This window comes from Rhea pennata, chromosome 1, assembly GCF_028389875.1.
Source record: "Rhea pennata isolate bPtePen1 chromosome 1, bPtePen1.pri, whole genome shotgun sequence".
Taxonomy (NCBI): Eukaryota; Metazoa; Chordata; class Aves; order Rheiformes; family Rheidae; genus Rhea; species Rhea pennata.
The window spans coordinates 103362295-103377899 of NC_084663.1; the positions used below are offsets into that span (position 1 = coordinate 103362295).

At 42.4% G+C, this 15605-nt stretch overlaps 1 protein-coding gene across 10 annotated transcripts in view; it reads left to right on the plus strand.

Moving 5' to 3' along the window:
• The window catches only part of GJA8 (gap junction protein alpha 8), a 73838-nt gene that overhangs the window by 47135 nt on the left and 11098 nt on the right, over positions 1-15605 (plus strand). For 8 of the 10 annotated variants that reach the window (XM_062597531.1, XM_062597523.1, XM_062597515.1 and 5 more), the window contains one exon: positions 8826-8979. The exons of the other annotated variants lie outside the window; for them this stretch is intronic. The gene's annotated coding sequence lies outside the window, so the exon portion shown is untranslated. The remainder of the gene's footprint in view (positions 1-8825; positions 8980-15605) is intronic. 10 annotated transcript variants of the gene reach the window in all.

Here is a 15605-nt window from a genome sequence, read left to right on the forward strand (position 1 = left end):
ATGCGACTTTTGGGAACATAACTTCAGGATAAATAACTCTAAGAGAGGCTGGGTGCAGGTGTTATTTAGCACTAATACAGTAATTTACCAAATACTCTGTTTAGTGCTTTTGTTGGTAGTTCCTGTATAGCAGAGATTTAAGGGAAAAGACTTGACAGTTGTTGAAGAATGTGAAACATGCCTTCCAGTGAAAGAGGTCGAAGAGTTGAAGGAAAAGGAGAAAGCTGAATGCTAACTTTTTGACAGTTTATGTATACCTACACAAGGAACAAATTTTTGACAATTGCGTCTTTGATCTAGCAGATTGAAGTATAAAAGGAGCCAGTAACTGGAATTTGAAACTGGAAAAAGGCTCATCTGAGAAAAAGCACTATTTTTTAATATTGTCTGTAATTAACCATTGGAAAAACTTACTGAGGATTGCTAAAGATTCTCCACAGGCAGCTTTTAAATTATGGCTGGATTCTTGTCAAAAAGGTAGATGCTCATGGAGACAGAAAGGAATTCTGCCAGGTCTTCTGCCCCAAGTTTTGCAACGTATGAGTCTAGAAAGTCACAGTAGTTCTTTCTGGCATGTTTGCAAGGGTGGCTCCATGTCAGGACCTGCAGGGTTGAATATGAGATTTGGGACCCATGGCAAGAGCTGAAGCCACCCCCTCTCTACCCAAGCTATTATTCCCTTTCACCTTGTCCTGTGCAACCAGCCCCATCATCCTCCTTCCTTCAAGCTTTAACTTCTAGTGCTCCATTAAGCAGCTGCCCCTGCTCCCCACTTTGTTCCTGCTTCCCATGCAAGCACCTACACTGACCCAGCCCATGGCAGCTGTCAGTTCATCTTCCTGCACCAGCCCAACCACTGTTAGGCAGGTGGAGAGGAAAAGGGTGGTGAGGGCTGAGAGCCCACAAGAGCCACTATCTGACCCACACCATCAGGCTTGCTGCACTGCTGCCACTGAGAGTGGTGGTGGTAGGCACCAACATTTCAAAGAGCAGCCACCCCCACCCTGCCTACAAGAGCCCTACTTGCCCTTCCCTGGCAGCACCCTTCCATCATGCAGGGTGAGAGAAGACAGAGTCTGCAGCAGGAAAAAACAGAGCCCATTCACTGGGGGAAGGGGGGCATGGGCTAGAAGTCAGAGTGCCTTAGGTTTGGTCTAGCTTTTATGCTGCAGTGACAGCCCAAACCAAATAAGGCTTCACTGGCCCCCATTGAAGTGATGAGAATTATTAATGGTCATTTGTCAACTTTGCTTGAGTTGCTTTAATTCTCCTTAAGCCAAGGCATTCCTTTGCATGCTATGATCTATGGTTTTGTCATATATTTTAAACTTTAAAGTTCAGTTTTTCGTCTGCATTTCTGAGTCAAACAAGAATGAGTTTTTTCATCAATGGACAGATTTTGGTTTGTTTTGAAAAAGTATCTTCTCTCAGTGCCAGGAATTTACTTCATTTCCTACCTTCCCTCCAATAAACTTTGATAGAGGCTGACAGTGGGGAGAAGCTGGTGGGGCAATGTAACCATTAGAAATTTTTGAGAACAGTATGTGAAAGATAGAAGCTGTTGCAGATGGAGGCTGGGGCAATAGTACGGTGTCAGACAAGGTTCTGGGCCTTCACACAGAACGAGGAGGATCAGGTGCTTTCTCTAACAGTATTTCCTAAGAAAACAAAATGGTCACTTGTGATCCGGTCCTCTACCAACAGAATGGAAGAAAGCCAAGCAGGACAAAGTCTCTCCTCTGGTGTGGGAGAGGGCAGGATGGTCTCTTGGCGAGAGGCAGTGAGTAGGCGAGGAGCCGCAAGTTTGACCGCTGAGGTTGCGTGGGGTGGAAAGCTTTTCCGTATATGATTTCACCTGGACTGCTTGCCAATCTCAGCACACAATGTTATCACTGCATGCCAGCACATGGTCAGGCTGCTTGTGTTCATTCAGTCTGGCCCCAGGGGACTTTCTGCAGTCCCCATAGCTTTTGGTTTTGATGGCTCTCACCAGAGTCATGTCATGGCCCTGATGCCGTGGTTTGCTTCTGGTGGTACTGGGACGCCCTTTGCTTATTAATAACCTGTGCCACTGAAGTGGTTATCTAAGCTTGGGGAGTAAAAGTGAACAATTTTGTCAACAACTGAAGCAAGAACCTCTGCTCCACCCGACTCCTCTCTGGCAATCTGTGCTGCTCTTGACTGTTTTCTTATCTAGGCTTATTGCTGTGCAAAATAGCTGAGTTAATGACTCGGAAGGAATGCTCAGTCCCTACTATGCGAAGACTAAGCTGTTTGGATAGAAACCCTTCCTGGTAAGCCCATTCCTCTCTTGAACACATGCACAGCTGTTGAAACCACAAGTACTCTCATATAAATGCAACGCATTGGGGCTCAGGCCCAGTTCTGAGGCAATCAGTTCCATAGGTCAGAGATGTGGTCTGGGTACAACCGTGTTTGCTTTTGTCACTGTAAAATATCTTGCCTAAAAGGGAGAGGCAAGCTCAGATCTTCAGAAGCACTTGGCATTTTCACAGATCTCTCCCCATGGGAGCTGATGAAAATTTTATCGTCCCTCTGAGGGGCACTAGCAGGGTCAGTGCTGCCTCTGAAGTTCCAGCCTGAGACTGCCCTCCTCCCCGCACTAGCAGAAAGACAACTTCCATTATACTAGTCTGCTGTTGTGTGAGTAAAATTTTTTTTCTTGCCCCAGCTTGCTGTTTTGCCCAGGCTCCATTTTACTTTCTGGATCCATTCCTGAAAAGCATGAATACACTTCCCTTTATTCCTCTGCAGCTCTTACCTTTCCCATGGTAGACGTTTTCCAGGACAGTTCCATTTTCTCCAACCTTTGGTAGGATAGGCAATGCATTCGAAGCGTAGCACCACTGGACTAAGTTGCAGGAAATAAAACAGTTCCAGCCTTCCCAAGATTTCACTGGGGACCAGAGCCTTTGGTGTCAGGGAGACCGTTCAATCAATCCAAGTGTTGATTTCCAGCTAAGAAAAAACAAAATAAAAACAACTTGGGATATGTGTAACATTTACTTGTGGGACAGTCATGTGGACGTCAACATGCACGACAGCTTAGATAGTCAATAGCTTCCAAGAGAATTTGCAAGAGTTTCTTTGTAGTTTGTTTGTTCTTGGTCTGTCACATGATCTGTGACTAGTTGTTCACAAGTCTTTGCAGGACATTCACACTTTGCCTGTCTGTAGCTCCACTGACAGTGTGGTGGGATCTGAGTTTGTACTTCGGTACACAGAAAATATTAGATTGCTGGCAGCTTCGTGCTGGACAGATAAAAATCTGGTATAGACAGTTCAGGTGCTGGTACACAATACTCTGATACAAATGCACATGGGTGCTTTGAGGGGCACATTCTGTTTTAAACTTGAAGGAGGAATGCTTTACTTTCAATCTGTCTATGAGCTGCCTTTTGGCACATACAGGTTGTGCTTTGACAGTGTTGGTTTATTGCTTTGGTTTCTGCTCTGAGTTTTTCTTGCAATTCTTATTCTGTTTTTCAGTAATTCCAGTCTTCAAACTGCTTCCCTTATATGGAGAGCAAGACAGGCACTGTCCTTCCAGAACTGGGAGATGAGACACTGCTCTCAGATAAGGCAGGCTTTTGAAATGCATGGGCAAAAATCCATGGGGCAGTGCTCCACATCTCCACTGATGACACTGCTTTCTGGGCTACCTCATAGGTTATTTCTGGGAGCTTGACTAGGGCTGAGCAGAATCAAGTTCTTAAATCAAGCTCCGACACAGTAGGAGCACATGTGTAGCTCTGCGATCTCAAATGATCGGCACAGGGTGAGAGGGCAGTCCTGGGAAGTACATTCTTTATTGAAGCCAGCAGATAGTATGAGATTTATCATGAAAGCAACCTGACTTTTGAACCAGAAGAAAAGCACTCTTTTGATAATCTCCTGGGTTAGGGGTCATGGAGAAGAGACAACAGGGAGATTTTGACAACATGAACATTAGAGAATAAATTAGGCAGTTTGAGGTGATATACGTATACATCTCGCCCCTGCATGTACATCCAGTGATCACCTCAGCCCTTTCAGACATTATGTTGCACTGAGAGCTCAGGTAGAACTACTAAGCCACCTTGAACCCAGAGACCTCCACAGAGTCACAGCTTCCCCAAAGCACAGCAACAGCCTGACCCCACCGGAGACGTGTGCCACACAACCTTTCCCATGCTAAAGCATGCATGCCCAACTTGCTGGGCCATCTGGAGTGCTCCAAATCTGCCTTTTTCATTATTTACCCCTCTCCTGGACTTGGTGACATTTGCAAAAAGGGTGATGTTTTCTTCTAGGTTATTGACTAAAAATAATGTGAGGCCAAAGACCAAAGCCCTGTGGGACCTTAGTGCAAACGTGCTATAAACATAACAATCACTTCTAGTTCTCAATTGCATTTTGGGACCAGTCTGATAGGCCATTTATAGTCCATTTAATGACTGATACCTTTTTTTTTTTTTTTTTTTTTTTTGTGAAGAAAGTTCTGTAATTGTCAGGCGATAGTAGGGAAAACCTTCCAGGATTTTATGTATAATGTTCCAACTTTATTATATTTAACAACTAAATGTGTAACTTTTGCAGAGAAAAGTATCAAAACAGTTCAACAGGTTGTATTTTCTACAAACCCATGTTGATTGCTCTTACTTAGATTTCCATCCTTTTTGACTTTATTCTCTGCCTTCAGCATTAGCCATTTCATTATTTAGCTCAGGACTGAGGTCATATCACAGGTCTGTAGATACCTGTGTATAATTACAGATATGACACACTTAGGCATTCTACATATGCTTTACACAAGGCCAGGCTATGGCCTTTCTTCTCTTCTAGGACTTCTCCATTGCTCCAGGAAGCACAGAGAATCATCGTGAAGAGGGAGAGAGAGAGCTTTTGTTCAGCTTATTAAAAAAAGTTTCAGTGCAGTTTATCCTGTCCTGCTGATTGTCTGATTTTAGTAGGTGCTATTTAATTTTTCTGAAATGTTATAGGAATGGACATGTCATCAACAATGTCTTCATCATCAACTTTTTCCCAGAAGTAGGACATAAGTATTCATTGATTTTTGTCTGCCTTGTCTGCATTATTATTGAATATTCTAACATTTCTATCAGATAATGGATCAATACTGTGATTAGGACTCATTCTGTTCTTAATTTACTTCTAAAAAAAAATTAGCTTTGTCAGGTATTGATTCCCCCTCTCCTCTTTTTACTTCCATTATAAGTTTTCTGGTTTTTTTATCTTCTGATTTATATTCAGCTTCTTCTCTTATTTATTATGTGTGCTTTACTTATTTAAATCCTCCTTCTCTTCCCTCTTAAACCAGACTTCATTTTTTTTCAATTATTGCATTTCTCTTTCTTGACTAATGGGTTGTGTATTTTCCGTGACTAGTAAAATGCATTTAAACAGTTCTCAGCAATATATTTTCTTATTTAAATTCTTTCTTTCTGTTGATGTAGCTCAGAATTCTATTCAGGGCTGGGAAACAGAACTTTTAAACATCATAGTTTTTTAAGTGTTATATTACCACTTTGAACCTTTTTCTACTTTCATATAACAATGCAGTTAATTTAAGGTCAGTGATACTTAACCAACCACCAGCCTCTTGTTTCTACCAGCATTTTATACATCTGGATGAAATATGACTTTCGTTCATTTTGATTTAAGATTTGAAAAAATCAGGATATTGTTGAAAACATTTAAAAATCCCCAAAGCTGATTTTGAGTCAACAACATCAGTGAATGTTAAGCTAAGTAATAACTTAGCTTTATTTTTTTCCCCAGTGCTTGAATAACCAGTGATGCTATATTCCAGTATTGTTCAATTGTCTGTAGAAAACCCAAGTCAGCACTCCAGTTATTACAGCACCAGTTCACAAGCATCCAGTACTGTTAATCAGAAAATCACAATCCAAAATCACAACGAGCAAAGAGGTAATACGTTTTATTTTCAACCCCACTTCTGCCTGCTCAATCTTTCCTAGGGCTATAGCCATTGATTTTAACATTCAGTCATACAAACCATCCCAGCATGTTCTTCAGTTTCTTATAGCTACAGTCCCCCCAGGCAGGCAAAGCCTTGATGAATATAAAATGGAAAGGGATGCCACAACTGTATACAGCTAAAGGGGATGTAATAGAATGCCCTTGACTTCTGTACTGTACTTCTGTAAAAGAGGTAAGTTTTTGCAAGCAAGAAGAGCTCAGGCTGTAGCTACATATGCCCAGAGCTGGTCGGGGTAGTTGATATGCAGCAGGAACTACAGACCAGCTACTCCCTGGGCTGGATTAGGGTGACCAGCAGAGGTATTAAAGATCATGTCTTATTTTCAGAGTTTCAGGGGCTGGAGAGATACAAGCTGTTAAAATACTTGCCTGTATTTTGCTGAAGAACTATCTGTAGTAAAACCTGTGTTTATGATAACAATGTTTATCAATCAGCCAGGAATGGGGCCTCATAGTGCTAGATGTGGAGAATAGTAAGAGTCAGTTGCTGATCCAAAGTAGGACTCATCATGCAAGTAGCTGCTGAATGTTTTGCCAGGTTTGACTTGTGATAGAGGAGCCTAGAAGAGCCTTAATTCTGCTCTTACAAAGGTGCTGAGGAAGCTTTAAGCAGTATTACTGTTAAGAATATCATTTTCATTGAGCAGCAACAGGACTCCAGGGAGATTACAGTTGACTGGAAATAACCCCCCAAAATGTCTCTTCAAATTGGAAGCCCTTAACCTCTACCACCACCACCTACATTTCCCAGCAGGTCTGTAGAGAATATGTACATAGATACTCCCTGTCTCCCTCCACCCTATTGTTTATTAATATGAGGCTAGGTTGTCTCAGAGAATGCTCAAGCCCTTTGGATGGATGAATTGTCTATGAATGGGTTATCTTCTTGATCAGGAAAAGAGAATGACTGGCTCAACAGCTTCCAAGTTCAATAACCTCCTTTTCTTCTTAATAAATTGCTGAGGCATGAGAGGCTTCCGTTCCTTGCTGGCATCTTTTCGCTATGCCCAAAGAAACAATCGTATCAGGTTCAGGAAGGCAAATAACTTAAAGAGCAGGGAAACAGGAACTGTCCCCACGGATGTCCTCCGCAGAGAAGCTGGGAACATGCTCTGCTGTGGGAAAGGGGGCGTTGAGGTCAGCCAAAGTGCATGGCAGGTATGTATATGTCTCAGGATCATGGGAACAGGGATAGTACCCCATTCTGCTGCTCGCATCACCAACTCCTGCAGCTTGCGTGCTCTCCCAGGTTATCTCTACACCTTGTACACACAGTGTACCTCCACCACATCATTCTGCAGTGTGGAAATGAAGGCAGGGAGATAAAAGTGGAGAGTAGGTGGTGACAACGCTTCTGAGAGCCCTGAGCCTACCACTCAGCAAGGCTGGTCTTTGCAGTGCTAGAAGGAGGCAGAGCGCAGAAGAAGACAAAAAGGAGTATGGAATGAGCCTCTGGCAGAAACTGGAAGGCAAGGAGCCACATAGACAGTGAGGTAATGCAGGAAGCCTCCAGACCACTTGTTTTGATCATTCGGAAGCTTTGTCCTTTCCAAATCCTTGTGCTTGAGGATCTTAAGAGATTGTACAGAAAACCCTGATAAAACAAACACACAGAAATCCCCTCAAGAGGCTAGGAAATATTATTAGCCCCTCTTTTACTGGTAGACACAGAGCAATTAATTATTACCAGAAGTATTATCAGTCACTCCATTTCCTGGATCCACTTTACATAGTCCAGATCGGCTGTAAACAACATGTTCCCTGACTGGTCTGATACCTTAAAATTCCTGATAGCAGTTAATCCATCTCTGAAGAGGATCTAAATGGTGGTGGACCATAATCTAGGGAATCTCTATATAGAGCAATTTGAGTCCATGGCCCACCAAATTATGCATCTTACATGTATTCTGAGATCCTGTCCGTGGAGATGGCCTCCAGCTGGCGCGTTCCATCTCCATGTCCGGCCAAGTGGCAAGTCCTAAGCAAGAGGACAGAGAAGAGGACGGGTAACAGGAAGGTTATATGGGGACCTAAGAAAAGCCTTATTGTATACAATGGCTCCATAACGTATGTTCCACACCTTGCTTGGAAACTCTGGGCCTTTGCCAGCACACCTCTTTATAAATAACATCTGCATTGGCACAAGAACTTAGAATTTCTAACGAGGACACTACTGTAGAGGTCTGCATTTCTAGAAATAGCCTGGTCAAGTTTTCAATGAAATCCTGCTGATCTATGAAGTCAAGGTGTAAGCAGTCTAAGCAGTCTAGCCCTATTCCTGCTGCTGTTCCAGTAGCAGAGCACCCAGCTTTGTTCTCACACACTTGAGACATTTGAGAGTTGATCTCCATTCCTTAGAGGTTCTTTGTAAGTTTAGTTCTATTATTAAGCATGCTGTTAATAAACAGGGAGTCATACAGCTGGTATACAAGAGGAATATTTGTTGGGTTAAGGATGTAGATCAAAGTGAAAATACAGCTTATGCAGGCAAAAAGATTGCTTTTGTCAACAAAGTTTATACTGTGTCTACAAGCAAAATCAACTCACAGAAAAGTGATTTTCATGTTGATTTAACTCCATCTACTTAAGCACTGTAAAAGTACTATAAAAAAATCCTGCTCAGGATATTAGTTAGATACTTATTCGTATAGATATTACTGTATTTCCACAAATTTTCTGTGTTGCTTTGCCTTAAATTGTACTTGCAGAAAAAGTTTAATGAATGACAGATAAGGGAAGAGAAAGGTAGGATTTAGGTATAGCAAACAGTTGTACTGTCTCTCCTCCTTTCTCATTTCTAGCATCCCTCAGTCTAGTCTGGTGCTCTGTGGTAAATGAGTGAGAAAATACCGCCCGCTAGTGGTTTAGACTGCAGCAGCCCAAGAGATCGCCTGGCAGAGGCTGTTTCCTATTTTTGCTTTGCTGATGCTACTCCAGCAATCGTACTGGGACAAGGTAGGTGTCTCTTACTCCTCCTGCCCTCAGATAAAATCAGTATCTCTGGAAAAAGTCAGTGCTGAACTTAGTGAGAAAACAGGCTCTTCCTGGAAGTGCTGTGGGTCACTCAAAGGCTGTTTTTCATGTTTAGTGTCAACGTCCAAACAAAACACTCTAAATAACATATGGCAATTAATCTTACAATTACTGTATCAGGAGAACAAATTGCTTGAAATGTGGTTATGGTGAGCAAACACATCTATATCCACAGTGCATTCCCAGAGCCATTGCTGGTTACTGCAGCCAAAGAACAAAGCACTGACTCTCACTAAGCTTTGCAGAATAGCCCTCCTGACATGGCATGGCAGCGCAGAGATACCCCTGCTAACCTGGTGTGGGCCAGCACCAGCACTGGAAGCAGCACAGCATGGGTATGCTTCACGTTGCCCTGGCTAATTAGCCCCACTCCAGAGAAGAGATAATTAGCTGAAGTGGAACACTTTGCAGACACAGCAAACGTGCCTCCAGATTAGAGCTGGTGTCTCTCCAGCTCAGCATTGCACCGAGTAGTGTAGACAACCCAGGATGTTAAGGCTGAGTTTGCAGGGTTGGTGGTATGATTTTTTTTTTAACTGAAACTGTTTTTTTCTGAGACAAATGCCAAGAAATCATGTAAGTGTAGGGCCAAAGATCTCAGGAGGCCCCCCAGATTGCTTCCCTGGTTATGAGGTAAGATCATCCTTAACAGATGTTTGTTTACCTCTTCATAAAAACCTCCTGTGATTCTACAGCCTCCCCAAACAGTATGTTTCAGTGCTTTGCTATTCTTACTCTTGCAAAGTGTTTTTCTAATGTTTAACTATATCATCTTTATTGCAAATTAAGCTGATTATTTCTTCTTCTACCTCTGTTGAATGTAGAGGACGACTGATTACTCTCCACCCATTGTAACAAATGTTTATGTGCTGGAAGACTGTTATCATGACTCCCCTCCTGTTGTTTTTTTCCTAGAGAAAACAAATTTAGTTCTTCTATCCATTCCTTATAAGTCATGGTCTTTTTTTTTTTTTTTTTTTTTTTTTTTTTTAATCTCTTATCATTTTGTTGTTCTCTTTTGGCCTCTCTCCAATTTGTCTACATCTTCTGTAAAATGTAGTGCCGGGAACCGCACACGCTGTTCCTGCCGAGAGCTCAGCAGCATCAGGTAAATGCACAGAATAATTGCTTCGTCTTATACATGAAACTCCCCTTGAAGCATCCCAGAATGAGATTTGTCTTTTTCTGCAGGAATCTCACTTAACTGATTCATAGTCCCACCCAAGTTCTTTCTCTGCTGTGCTGCTGGCTACACGGTTATGCTCTAGTTTGGATCAGTGTATTTGGTGTCTACACACTTACCTTTTCTGAATCGTACCTTGAGGCAGTCACCTCTGCTGAGGGCAAACCAACTCTCCAGTGTCTCAAGTTCATCTCAAATTCTGATTTCCCACCTTCAGAAAGGACAGCAGTCCCTCCAACCTGGCTGTCATTCTTTCAGTTTTGTCCTCTATTCTGTTGCTCAAATCATTCAAGGAAAATACTGAGCATAGGGGACATGATCCTCCCAGCTGGAAAAGTGCAGCCTTGATAATTACCCTTGATTATGGTACTTCAACCTGTGTAGCCCATGCGTGGTGACTTCAGCTGCTTGCTGCTCTGGGAGTCTGTGATCTAGGTATTTTCTTTCCTTATCAAAATGCTTACTAAGGTCAAGGTACTTTATACCTACAATTTCTTCCTCATCTACCATTTGTTAGTCAAAGAAGGAAATTAGTCTGGTTTGACAGGTTTTGTTCTTTGCAAATCCCTGCTGGTTGTTTCTTATCACTTTATTGTCCTTTAGCTACTTATAAATTGATTGTTTCATAATTGGCTCTAGTATCTTTCTAGGTATCACAGTTAGTCTGACTGGCCTGTAATTCCCCAGGTCCTCTTGTAATAGTAATTTTCAGAGAAGAACTGCATTTAAGTTAAATAGATATTGAAATACATTTCACTTTTGCCCTGCTTATCTTTATTCATTGTCTAGTTTTATTCCATCCCTTAAATTAAAAATGCATTTCCCATAAGTACTTATTCCCCATTTCAGGCTTGGCAAAACTCAGCCCCGCCTTCCCCTTTTCTCTTGTGTTCTAGTCCAAACCTTCTTGTTACCTACACACTTCCCCAATTTTCCTCCTTTTTATCTTTCTGTTTCGTTTGCAGTTTCCTACAAAATATATTCCCTCACAATATATACATTCTGATTTCCTGGGGGCTCTGTAGAGATGCTGAGCTTTAGGCAAATCCTGGAAGCATCTCTGGGCTCTGTTCTTAAGATGGGGACTGTGACATTTACCAGTCTTGCTGGGGCATGGCCAATTCTGCCTTCAGATTTGCCCAGTACTGGCTGCATTTAAATGATTTCTGAGACCAGTAGGTGGCAGAGGGAAGATGCAAGCTGGAAGACTCTCACCCTGGTGATCAGACTGGTTGGCCACTTTGGCTCTAGCATATACACAGACTCATGTTACTAGAAAGCAGGTGTCTGCTATATCAGGTAGTCTCTAGCAGATAGGAGTGTTAGGCAAAGCTCCCAGTTTCTTGTCGGGAGACAGAACATATCTAGTGTTCAGCTTCATCTGGGAATTGAATAGTTTGTGTGTTCAGCACAAGAACAGGAAGCATGTGCCACTTTCTAGCTAAGCAGATCAAGAGAAGATAACTTTGTTTGAGGGAGAGGTACCGTTATCCAGGGTTGTGCTCTATATAATTGTACAATCTACTATCATGCATGAGAAGAGCTGTTCAATAGCATGTCCCTGCCTTGCCCTGACATCATGTCTGCATTGGAAATCCTCTTGGAATGAAAAATCCCACATTTCCCAAGTGACCTAGTAGTCTGTGAGCAAAGGGCTGAGTTGCAGCGGAGACTTCACAGTCTCAGTGATACTAGCGGATGCGAGCTCAGTAATCTGCTTCAAAGCAGCAAAAGGATGAGAAGCCAGCAATGAAGCAAGCTTCTTCCCAAAGAAAAGTCCATTTCCAAAGCACAGGTGATGTCCATGCTTCTTTTGAAGGCAAGAAAAATTCCTAGTAACAGTGTTACTATCACTAGCTACTGCTATTTCTAGCACTGACCTCAGAGATAGAAGTGCTCAATACATCTACAGGTTGCCTGCTGAGAGCAGAAATACCCAGTTGGGTATGGAGGTTAGAAGTGTTGGTCATTATCAGTCCAGTACCATCAATGTTGCAGTTTTCTTACAGGCTCACCAAATACCTTTGCAGAGTGTGAATGAGGTCCAGCCTTTTGGACCATTGGCTTTATAGTCCTTACTCCTTTCTTTCACAGCCACTGTTTTCACATCACAAAAAGCAGTCCTTTCTCAACCAACCACTTCCTTGCATAGTCCCACTACAAGAGGAGTTCCTCACTGGTCATCTTTGTTCTTTTAGGCCAATTTCTACCCTCACGCAGAACAAGGCAGTCTAGAAAGCTGGAGAATCTGGCCCAGAGTTCAGTGGTGCCTCTTTTTAGGAATCCAGCTGAAGGGTCTGTGTTGTTTTCTCCAAAGCAGGGATGTCCAGCAAACTCACTCTGCCTCATGTTAAAGGCCCTGCATCCCAGTGATTGAAAAAAAAAAAGATACTTTGGTCATTCAGAAGGTAACATATACCCAAAGATCAGTGGCTTGAATATCTTTTCTGCACCAGCCACATCTTGCAAACTGGATGTTTCTGCAACTTCCCAGAAAGCATTTGATATTTGGAATGGTGTTTAAAAATGGCAGATAGAATTTAATGTGAAATGTCCTTGACAGTAGTTGGATTAATTTAGGGATGGACTAGAGCCACATAGTTACATGTGGGATTTGGGTTTTGGCTCATTTTAGTAGAGAGAATGGGCCCAGAAAGGGTAATGCAGATTCAGTCAGAGCTGTGTTTTCCTGAAAGACAGTTTCAGTCCGAAGAGGAACAGGCAACTTAATATCTGAACTATTTGGCCTCTGTGAAACAGCAGCTTACAGACACTCTTCAAAAGTGTTAGCTCCTGGTGGTATCATATGGTCTTCTCTCTCTTACTGCTTCCCAAACAGGTGATAAGGGTAGCAATGACAGCCCTTGACTCCTGTACTAATTATAGTTCATCTCAGTAGTAAATAGCAAAACAAAGCAACTAAAAAATTCCTTACTCTTCCTAACCATTTTCACTCTCTGTATTGCTCAAACTGTGCCTGTTCTTATTCAGTTCATATTCTTGGGACCTTAATTTCCTACTTTGTGTGTCCACTTGCCAGGAAGTCTCTTCCCATGTTTTATGTAGCACAAGCTGCAAAATGTCATGTGAAGACCTCTACTACTTCTCTACTAAGAGAGTGATTTATTCAGATGTTCAGAATATGACATCCATTCCAGCTGCATATAGAGATTGATTTTTCTTTTGTGTCTCCAAAGTGACCTCTCTTGCAATCTGTGATTCTTTTCCATCCCTCACTTACCCCTTAGCTTTTTTGAAATCCAATATGAAAACCATCCTCTCTGCCTCCAGTTGTGCTTTGGACTTTGGAACTGTGCAACTCAGCTTATAAAGGCTACTTGGGAAGACAACTGATGAAACGTGGCCTTGAACTCACTTAGGCACAAATGCCCAGAGAAGACAGTCCTGAAACCATTGTTTTGAGAGCACAAAATGCTGGGCCCTAGTATTATAGTATCTCTCGCAAATAGCAGCTTTTCTAAAAACACTGCACTCCCAATGCCATTCTGGGGAAACAGGTTCAGAGGTGAGTCAGTGTAAAGAAGGAGAGCTACTTGCTCATTCATCACTGTATGAACCTGGTATCCATATCACTGCCTAGCACACCTTGCTTCCTAATAATCCCATCTTCCCTGGAGCTTCACACCAAGAGCACATTCAGAGCATTTCATACTGCAAGACTGCAGAGTTGGCACCTCATAATAAAGTTGTATTCTTTGTCTCATAATCAAAACTCATTAGGCAGTTTGTTGTGCTTGCGGATGCAGTAGGCATTACCAAGTTTTTCTCTTCTGCTTTCTAGCATATTTGCAGGTGGCTAGGGGTAGGGGTAATGCCTGAGTTAACATTTCTGTTTGCTGGGCTGCTGGAATTTGGCTATGCTCCTTAAGAAAACAGTTTGTTTTAGACACTTTTGATGCATGTGCATGTGAAGAATGCATTTGGAGGGAAAAAATAAAGCAGAAATAATAAGATACTGAAAGGCCAGGCTGTAAAATTGGTATTTCTCAGCTTTTATTAATACTTACTGATGATCTGTTTCTTTCACACTGGTCCCCTTTTTCCAGCGAAATATGCTATTGAGCAATCTGAAGTATTTGCCAATGCCAAATACTGATGCAGCACCTCAGTGAATGCCTGAAATTAGTAACCTGACTTGCCTGTCAAAACTGGGTGTAGGGTAAAAAATTAGTTTAATTAGTTCTGCTACCCTCAAAGGTGTGGGCGCTCCCTTTTCACCTGTCACATCATGACACCTAAAGACTAGTAAGTGGAGACACATGTAGAGCTGTTCTGAACCATAGCCGAATTGCAAAGATGCTTCAATCCCTGCTTAACTGTGCAAACTCCCATTTATGCATGCACTAAGTTTTTACTGCCTGTTGCCTATCCCTCTCCCTGCTCCGCTTTTTCATGTTCAATGCATTCTCCTCTCTGTGCCTCTGTCTCTCTTTCTCTATTTTTTTCTCTATTGTTCCGCATGTCACTAACTGTCACTCACCTCATAAAGCCGTCTGGCTCGGAGCTTAAATGTTGCAGGGCAACTAAAACCCACCATCAGAGCCAATTCAGTCATATCTGCTCAGTCGTGCGACAAGATTGGGACTTTTAGGGTAGGGAAGAAGAGAGACAAAAGTTCACTCTCCACTGCAGTGCCAAGAGAGGAGGGGGACACATTTCTTCGGTGGAACCTTTCCCAGTGGCAAGTTGCTTGCTCAACATCCTTAATCTATAGAATCTCTTTTGCTGGTAGGATGCTCAGATTGCAATGTCTGGAACTGCAGGGTGGGGGTTTGCAGTAAGCCCAAGTGAGATAAGATCACAAGTCTGTAGACTCGGAGTGGGCTTAGGCAGTCTGCTACTTTTTTCCTTGTGGCAGGCAATTTCAGGGAAAAGGTGACGGACTAAATTCATCACTTGCTCCGTTTTGAGACTTCAGGGGCTGATTGATTACTGGCGGAATCCTAGACACTAGGATTGGTTGCACCGCTCATCTTCAGCCTACCCAAAATTTTTCCTTGCAGCTGAACCAGTTGAACAACCTTGAACCACTTCACTTGCAGAAAATACAAGGGTCATGGCAGATTTCTGAAAGATGTGACTAGTTCAGAAATGATCTCAAGACGAGTTTAGCCAAATATAGCAAGCTGCAAGTGAGACCTTTGATGGAATTAGACAGGAAACATTTTTCCTCTTCTGTTATAGTGAGTTTTGTGTTTGATGAGAAGGTTGATCATGTCTACAATGTCAGTCCTCCATGCTGCAATGAAATGTTCAACTGGTAGCTGTGGATATCTTTGTGCCTGACAAAGAAAGAAAGGGACTGAGTTAACTGCAGTGCCTGGAGCACAATGAAGTTTATATT